The 14,423-nt window shown below is 42.8% G+C and overlaps 1 protein-coding gene across 4 annotated transcripts in view; it reads left to right on the top strand.

The window, feature by feature from the left end:
- The window catches only part of LOC132908201 (RNA-binding protein Musashi homolog Rbp6), a 780,290-nt gene that overhangs the window by 27,338 nt on the left and 738,529 nt on the right, over nt 1-14,423 (top strand). The gene's annotated exons all lie outside the window — the stretch shown is intronic.

The raw sequence follows: 14,423 nt of genomic DNA, 5'->3' as shown, positions 1-14,423 counted from the left end.
TATTTTTGAATAGAGATATCTTCGATTGACGTATCATAGTTACGTATCATAGTTATTCGGCACATGCCAGCTAGAAAATTAACCGAACAAAAGTCAAAATAGTGAGGAAACTACAAAAGCAAGAGAAAAGGAATTTTTAAATTTGCGACTTTTACGTGTGAAATTTGATTTTCCAATTATTGTAAAATGATTCTTTAAGTAGAATATTATAAAATGAATAATTCAATTGGCTGTTACTTAGAAATATGTGTACTTAATTCAATCAGAATAGAGAATTGGAAACACGTTTTTCTCATTTAGTTTACATTAAATGTGCATGTATGGTTAATATAAATATTTGCGTGTTGCAATTTTTATAGAAGGTAAACCAAATAAGCTCGCACGTGCCCTGAAAATCGATTCGGTTAGCGAAAACACTTGTGACGAAAACAATCTCGTTTTATTCACAAAGATTCGATTAATTGTCACATTCCTTTTTTCCGGACATACACGATATACGCGTCAATTTCTATCAATTTAATAAATTAACAAAGTGTATGAGTAGGTACGCTATATATATATCTCGCGAGACTGCCGGTTCAAAAATTTGTTTCACCTCGCCGGTTTTCTCATAAAATATTCCACCTATTTGCTTTTCAAAAATCACCGTTCAGTTTTCTTATTATACACGCGTCTAGATTACACTGCTAACCCTATAAAATCGAGGGTGCATAATTTATAGACGCGGTGCGTTGGAAGCACGTTGTGCTTCTGTCGTCCGTGTATTATATCTTTCTGAAAAATTTATAATCCGGTAATGGCGGTGATCGGCTGGCGAATATTCCGATATTTACGGTAAATTATCTTCGGTGCACACGGTTCGGTCGTGCGTCCCATCTTTCTGGTTGCACACGGTGCACACACCCTGCGCACCCTCTGCACATCCCCTAGCCTGGCTGTCGTCGGCAAACCGATGTCACGTGTTCGTTTGATCGCCCACGCAATGACGAATCTCTCGACGCACAGTTTTGGAGAACGCCGCGATACCGTATTCCATGAGTGAACGCGCGTATTTACGAGAGAGAGAGAGAGAGAGGGAGAGGGAGAGAGAAAGGGAAAGATAGATAGATAGATGGATAGATAGAGAGAGGGATATAGGAATACGCGAATAGAAGTGCAACTGGGAGCCACACGTACACGTTTACCATTGCCTAAACGTTCTGTGGTCGTCATATGCATTATTTTGCGATGGTTTATGCGACCGCGATACGTGTCTGCACGCGTGTTTATTCTTTCTCTCTGTTCCACTCGATGACCCATCTGCTTCGCAATTCCCTCTTTCCCTGTTGCACTCGTTGGATGCAGCGTGTGTACGTTTGACGGGTGGCAGAGGAACGCATCGAAGAGGAAGAGAGACAAAGTGAGAGATGGGTAGCGGGGGCTAGAAGGGAGAGAAAAGAGGATGCAGTGGGAACATCGGCTTGCAAAGGGGCAGAGAGACGCGGGCCGTGTTAAGCGCATGTGTAAGCGACGTGTTAATGACATTACGTAATACTCAGCAAGCCAATCAATATGGCAGACACTGTATGTGCATTCGGTGCACCATCATGTCCCCTCTCGCGTTATTGCATCAAGCTGGTTCGGCTCTTTTGCGAAAAGTTTATGAACGTGCGAGAAAGTAGTGGCCGACCCTTATCAGTCATCATTCGTACACCGACGGAGCTCCTTTCTCGTGATTAGGCGTATTGCGAAGGAGAAACCGCGATAGCTGTGGTACACTTTGCCACGTGGTACTATTATTCGACGGTGATGATAATTCTCCAACGATTGTCATCGCGGTGCCGCCGAGATAATGTGATTTGCGCGCCAGCCGTGTCGCAACAAACTGGTGGATTATCGCGCGAATCCGCTCGATTTGTTATACACCGAATTGTCAATAATTGCTTAACGTACGTTGATTCTGCAGATTCTTGTAATTCGAATGAATTTTCTCTCTAATAATGGAATTTCGTATATAGTTTATACACGTATACGCGTGTTCGTGTACGATGTTAAATAACGTAATATCAACTGTATTTTACTTATGGCAAAAATATATTGCAATCTGATTTATCGAATTATACCGAGATATTACGCGTACAGCTATACGTATCAACATTGAAGCCACCGCGATAGAATATTATTTTTATAGTGACGCGAGATTTCTTATTTGGCTTCCGATACGTTCCCCTTTACGATCCATTCTCCACGAGTGAATAATCTTAGATATCGCAACGAGATTACGCGAGCGTTTCGAAACTACGTGATAACGTAAATTGAAACATTCCTTAGCATCGCATTCACGATACCATCGGCCAGAAAGAAGCAAACCCGACAACATTTACGGAACTCTGACACACACACGAAGTTCCTCGGACCAACCAGAGAAGAATCTCGTTCTTCCAATCATAAACGCCATTATCTCGCTACTGTTTTATCCTGCTGTATATGCACCTACACAGCTCATGGTATCTTGATCGTTTATTACAGTAACGACTATCTGGACGAATGTATTACTTTGCAATTAGTGGTTGATCGCGAAGGAGACGAGGTTGGAGAGCGGAACGCGCGAATCTGTCGCGGCTGTTTCGCGACATCCGCTAAGGAAACGTAGAAATAATTGCAAACGAGGCATGTCCGGCGTTCGGGAGAGTGACATCCGTGGCAGGAAACGGCGGCATGCACCGGTGGACGAGCACAGTCGAGGAACGGGTGTGTTTACATCGGTGCGTGATCGATCGTCGCGTGTTTGCCGCTCGCTGTCCGGTGCAGTTGCATCGTTTCCCCGATGGCACTGCGTGCGATCGTGAGCTCGGTCACGTGTTACGGCTTACGCACATGCCTGTCACGCTGCGCCGTGACCGAAAGAGAGAATCGCAGCCGATCGAGGATCGTTAGGATGCGGAAGGCATATCCGCGTGACCACGATCAGCTGATATCCGCGGCTCTTTTGATATTGTTTGGTCTATGTAAGGACATGCATGATGATGACTGGATAAAGGAACGTTGACAACGACGGGCGAGCGATATGTTAGTTGTTTGAGTGGTTCAATTTATGGTTTAGTAAGTTGTTCTCAGTTTCAATTTAAAGTAGAGGAATTGTGGTTTCTATTTTCTAATACACCAAAGACTTTTGTTGGTTGCTTTAGTTATATAATAGTACGAAGCTCGGTAAAAATTAGAAAGAATTATCGTTAGATGTTATTTATTTAAAAATCAATGTGCGCTGCCTCACCTCTAGAGTCGATAGAAAAACTCGTAAAATACCAAGTTTATTGGAACTCGCGCATGAATATTCCGTAATACCAACACCTATAAAGATAAAAGTTGAAAGAAGTGTATAGATCACTCTACACAAGATCTCACACAACACGTGTAGCATAAAAATATGTCTAGTTGCGATCCACTATTATAACACTCACAATGAGTCACGTTTTAATTACGCATTCACGGCACTAACTAATAGATTACTAAAGGTTGTATTTGTCAATGAATTGCAAAATTCCCACGTAATTACTACGTGAACAATCATGGATACATGATTAAACTTCGAATAGGACACGAATATCCGATCATATCTGTAGTATACACGTATATCTATATCATTGATTACGCTATTCATGATTATTGATGAAACACATGGGACTAAAAAATAAGAAAAAGTGTCGTTTAAATGCTAGAAGATTGTTAGTTTCTAACAAGAGCAGAACAATTTGTTGAGGATCGAAAAATAGAGAGAGAGAGAGAGAGAGAGTTATGGAATGCGACGTAACTTGTTTGCGTCACGACGCGTGTCCATCGTCCCCTTCTGGTAGGTTTCACCGATCATTCTCCATTCGAGTTTTCTCTCCTTCTCCAACGCGGCGTCATTACGCTGTACAATGACGGCGGAAGGAGGAAAGGAGACGAGGCATTGCAGGTAGTCGCGTTTACCTCGTTCAAGAACATCGTTCCGCCGGCGAGAGAACAGGTATGTCATAGGGAATCTGGCTCGCGTGTGTGCGTGATCGATCGTCGCGTGTCGCCTACCAGCGACGTTGCATCGTGCTGCGTGCGCAGTCACGTGTCGCGTCATGGAAAGAAAATGACTGCATCATGAAAAAGTTTCAAGGATCTCGTGCGTCTGCGGCCGCGTCGCGGTTCGCGTCCGACATGTTCTCTTTAAAAAGAAACGTATGCACGATGGGAACGGGGCAATTGAAACGCGGTCGCATTGTCGTTCATCTTGTCCTATTCTTAGATGTTTCTTTGCTTCTTGCGTTTCATTCTATTTTTAAATAATTCTTATCTTTTAAATAGGTCTTCTTAAATTACATTTAAGACTACAGCATAACGTATCTATACACATACTACTTTTCCATTTATCATAATTCGATAATTAGTAGCAACGGTTGGAGGTGACCTAAAAATATTTAGCGCAAAAAGCAGTTTGTCACTGTAAAAGGATAGCTTTGGAATATTTCATCCACAATATGACAAATCGTCTGTATGCAGAGGTATTTCCTTTTTATAGGTTGTAAATATTTGTAGCAAAAATGCAGTTTGCCTGCGCTAAAATTAAACCAAACTAATACACCTTTATTACTCTACAATTTCTTTTGCAACAGATTTCTATTTGAGAATATTCTGGAGAAATTAACGAGCTGAAATTATAGATTTATGAGAAAGTTTCGATTCGATACATTATTTCATTTAGAACGAGAAAGTTACAACGTGGAAGTGATCGATAACATCGCGTCGTTGTCACGTGCAACTTGGCGTACGTGTATTGGAACGTTGCACGGCTTTAAAGTTTAAAGTGTAAAATTTCAGCTGATACGCGCACGTAGCAGGAGTTAGTTTAGCGTTGACGAAAAAACAACACGTGGATAAACGAACGAGGAGAAGCGAAGATGACGAGAGGTGCAAATTACGCGAATTCAACCCCATAACTGATCTTCTCCTATTACGTAGTCGCGCGTCGTCTCGAGATTGCATTTGCATCCGCGCCCTCTTAACGAGATTCCATCTGCATATGCATCCGGAGACAAACTGCGTTAAACTGCGTCCTGTCGCGTTACCAGATTGGAATTGCACGATTAAATTCCCCATACCTTTTTCTTTCTTTGACACACGCTCCTTTCAACGCGTGTAAATAGCCGTTTATTGCCTGACCACGCGGCAAGATATATCTCGGGACGTCAACTTTTATTTGGGAACCACGCTTGTATACCGGGTGTCCAAGTTAGAGATCGTATCCTGGTAACCGGATACCATTTTCGTTCCGTATCGTCTTTTCTTGGTCGGGAAGGAGGGACGAAATACACTACCGATGGAACGTAACGTAATAGTTGCGCAAATATTCCTCATCTAACCCGTGTTGTCAACGTTACACCGTTGAAGGGGTCACCAACCATCGCCTTGCGTACCATACAGGGATATTGCTGCCCTTAGGGAGGTTTCCTCAAACATCCGTCTGTCTGCTCGAGCCGCTTCCACGCGGGGCTGCTAAATCCCATGACTTCGGAATCGATATATCGGCGTGGCTCGAGTAGGTGAAACGACGCGAGATTATGCTTCGTCAATGTCGATAGCTTCTTGTTGCTAGTTTGCGTAAGCAAGAATTTTCGAATTTTTTCTCATCCTTTTTCTATCTTTCCTTCGTATCTCGATGTGTGTGAGTGCGTATCTCGATTCGAAGTAATGTGGTTAACCTGACCTAATCTTCAATCAAAATCGCAAGAAAACATTGTCTCTGATCTACGCGGTTAATATTATTCGAAACAACAATATTTCAGTAAAAAATCCCAGCAAGATTTAATTTTCATATTTTGCTAAAAGTACCTGAATCTTTAAAGAGAATTCCTCATTCTCACGCTATTTCTCACATCGGAACAACGACTCCAATTACTCCACCCTCATTATCCCTGAGGATAAGCATCGAACCGGCAGTATCGTTTTGCCAGGTCGATGGGAAACACTTTCACCTCGACACGTAGGGGAAAAGAGCGAGAGGAATCCCGGAACGCAATAAAATACCAAATGGATCCCCTCGCGGGGCCTGCTAAGAAGCCATGTTACGCATTCCTCCGGCAAACGCTTTAGCAGCGTTGCTTCTCTCGTCGAACGTTATCGGCATTAAAATACGTAGATTACGTAGGAAAGGGCGGGTTAGGTGCGTGTCTTAGGTAGGCGAGCGATTCCATACCCGCGGGTCGTGTACTGAATTGTATTCGGTAACCTCATTGGGGGGCTTATTCCCGTAAGACGTAGGAGAGGAAGTCGTACGAATGCTGGGCTAGTGGTAGCAGCAGCAGTAGCAGCGGCAGCGACAACGAGGACGTAAATCAGACGAAACTGCGGCGCAGAATTAAGGGACTCTCTCTCTGGCGTCTTGTGTTCTTAATGAATGTAGCGCTGCCTCTAATTAGACGTTCTTAATGCGGACCGTCTCTCCTTCTCGCGGCGTAGCGCCTCACCGCTACCATCGGCGAGAAAGTGTCGTCGTCTTAACCGCTGTTCATAAATGATTCGGCTTGAGAATCGAATTTAACCTTTGCGGTCTGGAGATAAATCGGCGTGAAATATTGCGGACGGAAACGGTGTCGTGGTGTACAAAGGACGATATTTTAGTACGCCGCTACGGTGCCGGTAATTGTCTTATAATAAAGCGCGGGACGCACCTAAACGAGGTGTCCAATTGTAGAGTGAATGACGCTCTAGCGTCGAGGACGCGTCGCGGGAATAGAGGCTTGCGAATGCCTTCTTTCTTCGAGTCACCGTATCGTTTAGAATTGGTCCTGTGAAAATGAAGTATCTGTAACAAGATTGTTCTATAGGAGAACAAGCTTTAGGAGAAATTATTTTCTCAGAGAATATTATTATTCTTGTATTAAATTATTGTTATTTTGTTTGTTTTAAGTGGTAAACGGAAACTATCGTCAAATCGTGGCTGTAAAATGTATTCGTTTTTTGCGAATACATGCGACTTATTTATCGAAAGTAGTTTACAAGTTTTCCATAGTCGTATTACAAAGAGTCAGGTATTTTTAAACATATATCTTGAAGCAAACTATAAAGATCTATACCTAGGAAAAGGAAACACATGACTATGCCACATCGGTAAAATTCCTATACCCTGACGCCTAATTTTACCGACGCCCTATGTATTTATGATTAATGCTCGCGGGAAGAGAGTCGAAATAAGCCTGCAATACGAGCATTTCGCGTTCCGACGGGACATGGGTAACTATTGCGCAACACGTTTCGAGAATAGTTTGTGGTTACTTCGGGAAAAGTCGTTCGCTAGGCATTTGTTCGTCGATGCTGGCTGAGCGATCATGATTTAGAATTTAAATGTTCGCCTAACTTCACACGAAGGAACGTCTGTTGATTATGCTCAACGAGAAACAAACAGTCAGAAGAATATGGTACTGATCTTCGAGAAAAATTTTGCTCCTTCACTGTTCCATCTCATTTAACATGTAGAATAATAATATAAAAGCTGTAATAGTACCGAACGTAACAGGTTGGACGAACGAACAACTGCTGTTTAACAGCCGGATTGAATGCGCGAACGAAGTCGCCAACTCGTCTTTGATAGCAGGGCAGGAAGTGAACAGGCACGTCGAGCAGCGAATGGCACATGAACTAGACAGCGCAATTCCTGTTTTCGAGGGTCGCTGTATTCGGAACGATGTTTCTCGTTTGGGTGACTCGACCCTCGACCAAATCCGCCTCTCTTTCCCCTTCGTTCTCGATGCACATCCATTCCCTCGCCAGTAATGCCGCCGCTACCTTGGAAGACCGATTACGGATAATTATCCGCAACCTATTACGCGCTAAAACCTTGTCATTGCGATTATCGTTAGAGCGTAAAGCCTGCTGGGTTGCACGGTCGTTCCGCCAGTCGAAAGCACCGCGTCTCATCTGCTCTTAGTTTCTTCATGTTCGGAGACTTTCACCCTCTCCCGGGTCCGAAGTCTGCGGCTTAAAACCACCGTCGAAAGTGCCGCACACGAACAAATCGAGTGGATCTCGCCGACGAGATTTAACGTTCGTAGCCGATCAGTCAACGGAAGAGGTTTTTGCTCCCCGTTTGAACGACGTTGTTCTCTCCTTTCTATTTCCGCGAGCTGGGAGGGATCCGAGGGAAATGATGTTTGGCCGTGTCTTGGGAGAACAGTTGAGGTTTGCTTTGGGTGGCTTCTTCCTTCGAAGATAACTTTGTATACGCGGAGTTTTGCGGAAAGGAGTTTGATAGATTGCGCTTTGCGACGCGATGCAGCCAACCTTCCGAGGCAGTTGGTTAGGTAACGTTTTTTTTTTTTTTTTTTCTCGTGTAACTGGGAACTTGGTTGTCGATCGGAATCGCGGATGAGAATCTGAAGAGGAGGAGAACATTCCTCGGAGTGATTATAGAATATCGAAAGCAATTTTCTCCGTGGAATTTTTATTCTTTCGTAATTCCCCGAACGATCCTAGCCAAATGATAGTTTCCAGAGCCATCTTCGTGTTTCTCCTCTTCTTCCGCTTACTCGACGATGAAGCGACGTGGAACAATTCTCAAACGAAGACAAACAACCCTAGTACTTGCGTGAAACCGTGATTCGAATTTGCTCTCCCATCGGCAGGCCCAAATCCATAGAAGTTGGCGAACCCTCGGCTCGTAAGTAGACGTTAACGTCGGGGGCGTGTTCGATAGCGTGGTTGAAGCAGAGTTTACCTGAACTGCATTAACATTAATTTCATCAGTTTGCACGAGCCGGTAGCTCAATACGCGTAGTCGCGAAGTTGAATTCCCGTTCAACCGCATACCCATTGAACGGAACAACCGCGTCAGTCGAGCCGAGCTATTCCCGATGAATCGGAGGAGCACTATTTCTCTGTGACGTTGCGGAGCTAGAATATTATATACGCCGTGGAATTATGTCATCTATCAAAATACCGATGCCTAGGATAATTGATGCTATCGGAACGGCGACGCCAGTCATGCTAGACAGCACATGGCGTAAAATTGAATATCGATTAGACGTTCTGGGTGGGTTCGGAATGGGGTTCGCCGCGGCGAAGTTATTAATTTCCCTCCCCGCGGTCGAATCTCCCGATTAAATGGCGGCACTAACATTTAGTTTATGATACAGACTTCGTATTAATTAATACGTCACATCGCTAATTAGAGAACGCCACGACGTCCAACTATATCTCGAATTGAAACAAAAACCGTTGTTTCCTCCGTTTATCTTAAAATATGTATGTATAGCGTACCTTTCCGTGTTTCGTCTTTCGACTTTGATGTATCTCACAGTGGGTTTGTGGATTTTTAAAACCATCGAGGGATCGTGCGTTGTCGGACTGAATCGCTTTTTAGAGGTAGCGCGCCTCGAAATGGAACAGAAACTGGTTAAACGGATTGCCAGGCAGCGTTGCTGCGGGCAGCGAGCAACAATAACAGCTAACTCCTACGGGTAGGACTATCGATGCTAATCGATCGGCCGGCGATATATCTGCGTTGACATAACTCGGGAATTTATCGACGCCACCCCAGACGGTGGCATAGCTCGATATGCTAATAAAGGACTCTTGCATCGTGCTGGGCGCAACGTGTACGCCGCTCTGCTACACCTATGTGGATTTAACTGATGTTCGTTATGTATGACAGTGGGTTTCTTCGTCTGGTATCCGATTATTGTCCCAACCATTTGCATAATATGGAAATATTTTCAAATTCGCTATACGAATGTCTATGTAGTATTTTAAAAAGAATTACTTCGTAGCTCTGGAGATAATAGGTCAGGGCATAAATTTGTATGCATTTCCGTGCGCTTGTTAGAAATACGAAAATGTAATTCATGGAAATTATTTGATGAAGATAAAACTGAAAAGTTACTATCGACATGAATTTCGTATTTTTTTAGTCCGATGCTCACTGCATTTATTTAAATTTGTATCGATATTTCGCTACGACACAAACTCGACATTTAAATCGTTTAACAACGACGCGATAATAAATTTCGAATTGAAGTGAAACAAGTTCAGCTACGTTTCATCGAAAGAAACTGTCAATTAGAAAATGTTGTTGTACTTTAATACCGCGAAACTCTACTCGTCAACGAGTAACCGGTTTTTTTCCTCGGTTTTTCTTTTCCTCTTGGCATCGAGGGAACTCGATTTTGTCGCGATCGTTCGCACTTATCTTCCTGTCGCGTCGTCGATTCATAACATTTACGATCCGTTGAATTATTCGTCGCGCTACGAACTTTCTAATTTTTAGAATGATGTACCCTCGTTCCTGCGCGCGCCATTGTTGCTCCAGTTGTTTGCCAGAAGCTCTACCTACGCTTTGGCGTGCCAACCGCGATGAAATTTCCAGCTTTATTCCGATTTTCGTGAATATTGACGTTCCTTTCGCCACGGATCCCCGTCTCTTTCTTTCTCCATTTTTCTCTTTCGCTTTCTAGCTGCCAGTAACGAATGCGAGGTTTTATTTTCACCCTCTCCTTTTCTTCTCGAACACCCCTACGGCACGGAGATCCGTTTTCAACTGCCTCGATGTCAACCCTCTTCTACCAACCGAAGGAGAACAGAGACGGAAAAAGCGAGAAAGAAAAGAAGGTCCAGAGACTCATTCTCAATCGATATTTTAAAGAGACTGGAAACGCTCTCGCCTTTTGCCGAGTGATTTGTTTTTCGAGTGCCTGTGATTCTGTGCAAATGAAAAATTCTTTCCGAGTTCGGAAACGAGTTGTTTGCGTACATGTCATAGTTCAGGAGCTTGCTTCGTGTAACGTTGGAATTAAAGTTTGTTTCCTTTCGTCGATCGATTGCTTATCGAAGAAATATCGTAACTGAGCTGCTATATAAAAACATTTCTGTTGTACGTTGCTGATTATTTATTGCACGACTATTGTATTATCCTGTGTGTCTGGTATCAGTGAAATTTAACAGCGTTAGGTGATAACTAGGATTTTAAATGTTTCATCGTCTCGTAACCTGGAGTTATGCATGTTGCTTAAATTACTTTAAATAAGAGACACGCGAGTTCTATTTATTAGACAGATAGTACCTCGAATATAATAAACACCACGTTATCTATATTTTACGAAGATTAAGGTTAATACAATTTTACGTGAATTATTCAGGAAATTTATCTTAAACGATTATTATCTGAGTTAGTTGACGAGAAACGGGAATCACGTTGGAAATATCGCAACTGAACGATTGATGGCCTCCAGTCGCAATCACGGTACGACGCTACAACGGGTAGAACGGCTTGGAATTATTTACCAGCTGCGTCTTACGGTTATGCCTGTGATTCTCGTCATCGCGCGGCGTTATCGAGGCGTTAAGTTGTTAGTTCCGTCTGCTTGAAATAGTCTGGCTTGTATTTCCCGCATTTCTTCGAAGACTAAAATGTCCCTGGAAAGCTTGTTCAGGAACGAAGTAATGGCCGCGACCGGTCGTGGAGATCAAAACCGAGACGAATGGGAGGAAGTTGTCGCGAGGAAAAAAGAAAAAAGAAGAATAGAGAAAGGAAAAAAAGAAGGAAGGAAGAAAAATCGGTAAAGTCGAGAATCGTTGCTTCTCGCTAATGCGCTCATTACCCGGTGAATGGAAGCAAGAAAAGTTGAGAACCGGAGGCAGTCTACGGGCTACTGGGTTTTCGATCGATACGCGGTAATCTGTTTAAAACAACAATAAATTTGTGACCGTCACCGCGTTAGCTTGCGCGATTTGGTCACGGGAAAATAAGTATTCCGTAAATATCTCTTAAGAAACTAAATCAAGTTGTTTTATAAGAAAATTGGAATTTGGAAAACAGAATCTTGAAAAGGAATCTTGCGCATTGCAGAAGTATCTAGGTTTTTCAGTATAATTCCAGAATTGTTAGATTTTCTCGAATTTTATTTATTCATCGTTCTATCTCTAATGTAGTGTAGCGTACAATTTTTCAAAAAATTTGGGTAGAATAAAACAATTGTAAAACTGTTGGGAAAATAAAGGAAAATTAAGCGATCACAATTTACTCTACTCAGAAGAATTGCGTCAATCCCTACAAGATGAATCTCAACGGAAGGTAACGTTGGACGGAACGAGCAGCGTAGACCATCGTGCTTGCTCCATACTTTCGCAACGTCTGCAACGTAAAGAACGAATCGGACGGAGATAACTCAGAAGGAGCGGGTTGGCGAAGAAATTGCGAGGTGAAGGAACGCGGCTGCGAAGAGACACGGACGGAGTTAGGTGGTCGTCTAGTCACTTAACGTTGTTGTTGATGGGCGAATGGTAGCGAGAACGAGAAACGGTTTGCAGACAAAGGGAATCGAGCAAAGTAACCGTGACCGAACCGACGACTCCGGAAAACCGAAAATACTATTTAGAAGAAACGGTCAAAGATATCGTGCGCCTGATCAACGTTTTTACTATGTTCGGTATGTCGAAGAAACAAGAGATAAAAACAAGTCCAATTGATCGATAAATTTAAGAAAATTTCTTTACTTAGATAATTGCGATTAGTCGAAATAAATGACGAAATAAATGTTCGTCGTTGAAGTTCTTGTGGATGAATCGTTGCAGCTCGATCTTTTGCATTTATAAATATTATCCCAGTCGTATATGATAGGATTTATGCAGATTCAAGGTAGGAATTCTCCTCTTTAGATTTTATAATCTAATAAAGAGATAGATACGTTTAGAAAAGATATTAAAATAAAAACTAGTTATGCGGTTATTTTTGGTTTTAGTTTAGAGTTCCCTACCTGGTATCGATAGGAATCAACGTGGTTTCATTCGAGATACAAACGCGACGTTAAAAGTGAGCACTAACAGTAGAATGGGTAGTTAGTTACTCAACAGATAGTGGAGGTACGCGTCGATTTCAATAATTTCATACAGGGACAAAGGATGGGGAAGTTTACTTTGATTGCTCTATTGTTAAATGCATCTCCATATCAAAATACATTCTGGGAATGTAATAGAACGGTGAATATAAACATGGAATTTCGACATGATACTAGAGGAGAATGATCGTCGAAATGCATTGCAAAGAACGAACGGAGGTACACGATATCCGGTAGAGATAAACACAGGTCCCGAGGAAGTTGTGCAGTCGGCGAATTCTCCTGCTTGTCAGTGGATCAGGGCATAAAATAAACAAGAATATTTGGCGTAATGAAATTAGAGGAGCGGGACAGGGCTTGAAAGGCCGCGTTGGTAAAATAAACTGCTCGTGGAATGGCGCGAAAGCTACGCGAGAATTATACCAACGATAAAGTTGTGATAATTACTGCGATAATAAGTCAAATGAGCTGCGAAAGCGTTAGCGCGGCCTACTCCGCACGGAACAACGACAATTCGCGGTTAATTTTATCTACGATTTGTTATTCAATCGTGGCGATCGCAACAACCAGAACTTGTCGCTCGTTTCCCGAGATATGTCGTAAGAAACGACCGATTTCCTTATCACTATGTCATTAGAAGAACCAGTTTCTTAATAATTATAGGCTATACAGCAGCCTGTTCCATTTCTCCCTTTTCAGTGATTGATGATTCTTTTATTCATTTTTCTAGGAATTATCCTATTCCACGGTCGGTTTCCTTTTATCTCCGAAAGGACACACCGTAAATTTCCATAATTGGTGCGATAAGCGTTAATTATTAATTAGGCAGTTGAACGTGCACGATATAAAAACGGAACAGAAACAAAAGGTTGGAGAATTTGTTTTATATCGCGGTATCTAGGTGCGTTTGAAAATGTCTGATATCTGGAAGAAAAAGTGATATCTTCGATAAGGAAAGAATTAACGTTTCGTTCAGCGTACTTTGTTTTCGTTTATCTGTGCCTGTATGTTAACGTTGTTAGGTCGCCGTGAAATACAGTAATAGCACGAGCGGTATTCAACGAATTAATGAACACGTTTCGCAAGAAAGGCGGGCAGAAGCGGCTGATAATCGAGGAAACTAGTGTGCCGGTTGTCAATAGATACGTCCCCCGTGGCGGACAACAAAGGGAGAAAGTTCAGGAATTATCTAGCAACATCTTGGAACGGGTAAACGTGCATGTCGTACTGCCGGAATGCACTGCAAAAGGAAGAGACACGCCGACAGATACAGAAATTACAGCTCGTAAAGTCGGCCACCGCGCGTGGAAGGTTACGGAAATTGGGAGCGCACACAATGTTACGTAATTTCATCATGGTTACACGTGTTTCCCCGGCTTAAGGCAAGGCCGTACCTGTAGCGTACGTTGTCGAATAAATCATGCGAGGGTTAAGCATCCATGAGCCTTTCTTACGTGACGCTGCGTTCTAATATCGTCGCTGCTCGACACTATCCGGATACGTTAACGAACCAGTCTCGAGCAATTTTTCATTTTATGAGACGCATAATAACGGTGTTTGGAAGCTGATGTAAGAGTTACTGTTTAT

Source organism: Bombus pascuorum, chromosome 6 (genome assembly GCF_905332965.1).
Source record: "Bombus pascuorum chromosome 6, iyBomPasc1.1, whole genome shotgun sequence".
Classification (NCBI taxonomy): Eukaryota; Metazoa; Arthropoda; class Insecta; order Hymenoptera; family Apidae; genus Bombus; species Bombus pascuorum.
The sequence above is the reverse complement of the archived record's forward strand: the minus strand, read 5'-3'. Positions and strand labels throughout refer to the sequence as shown.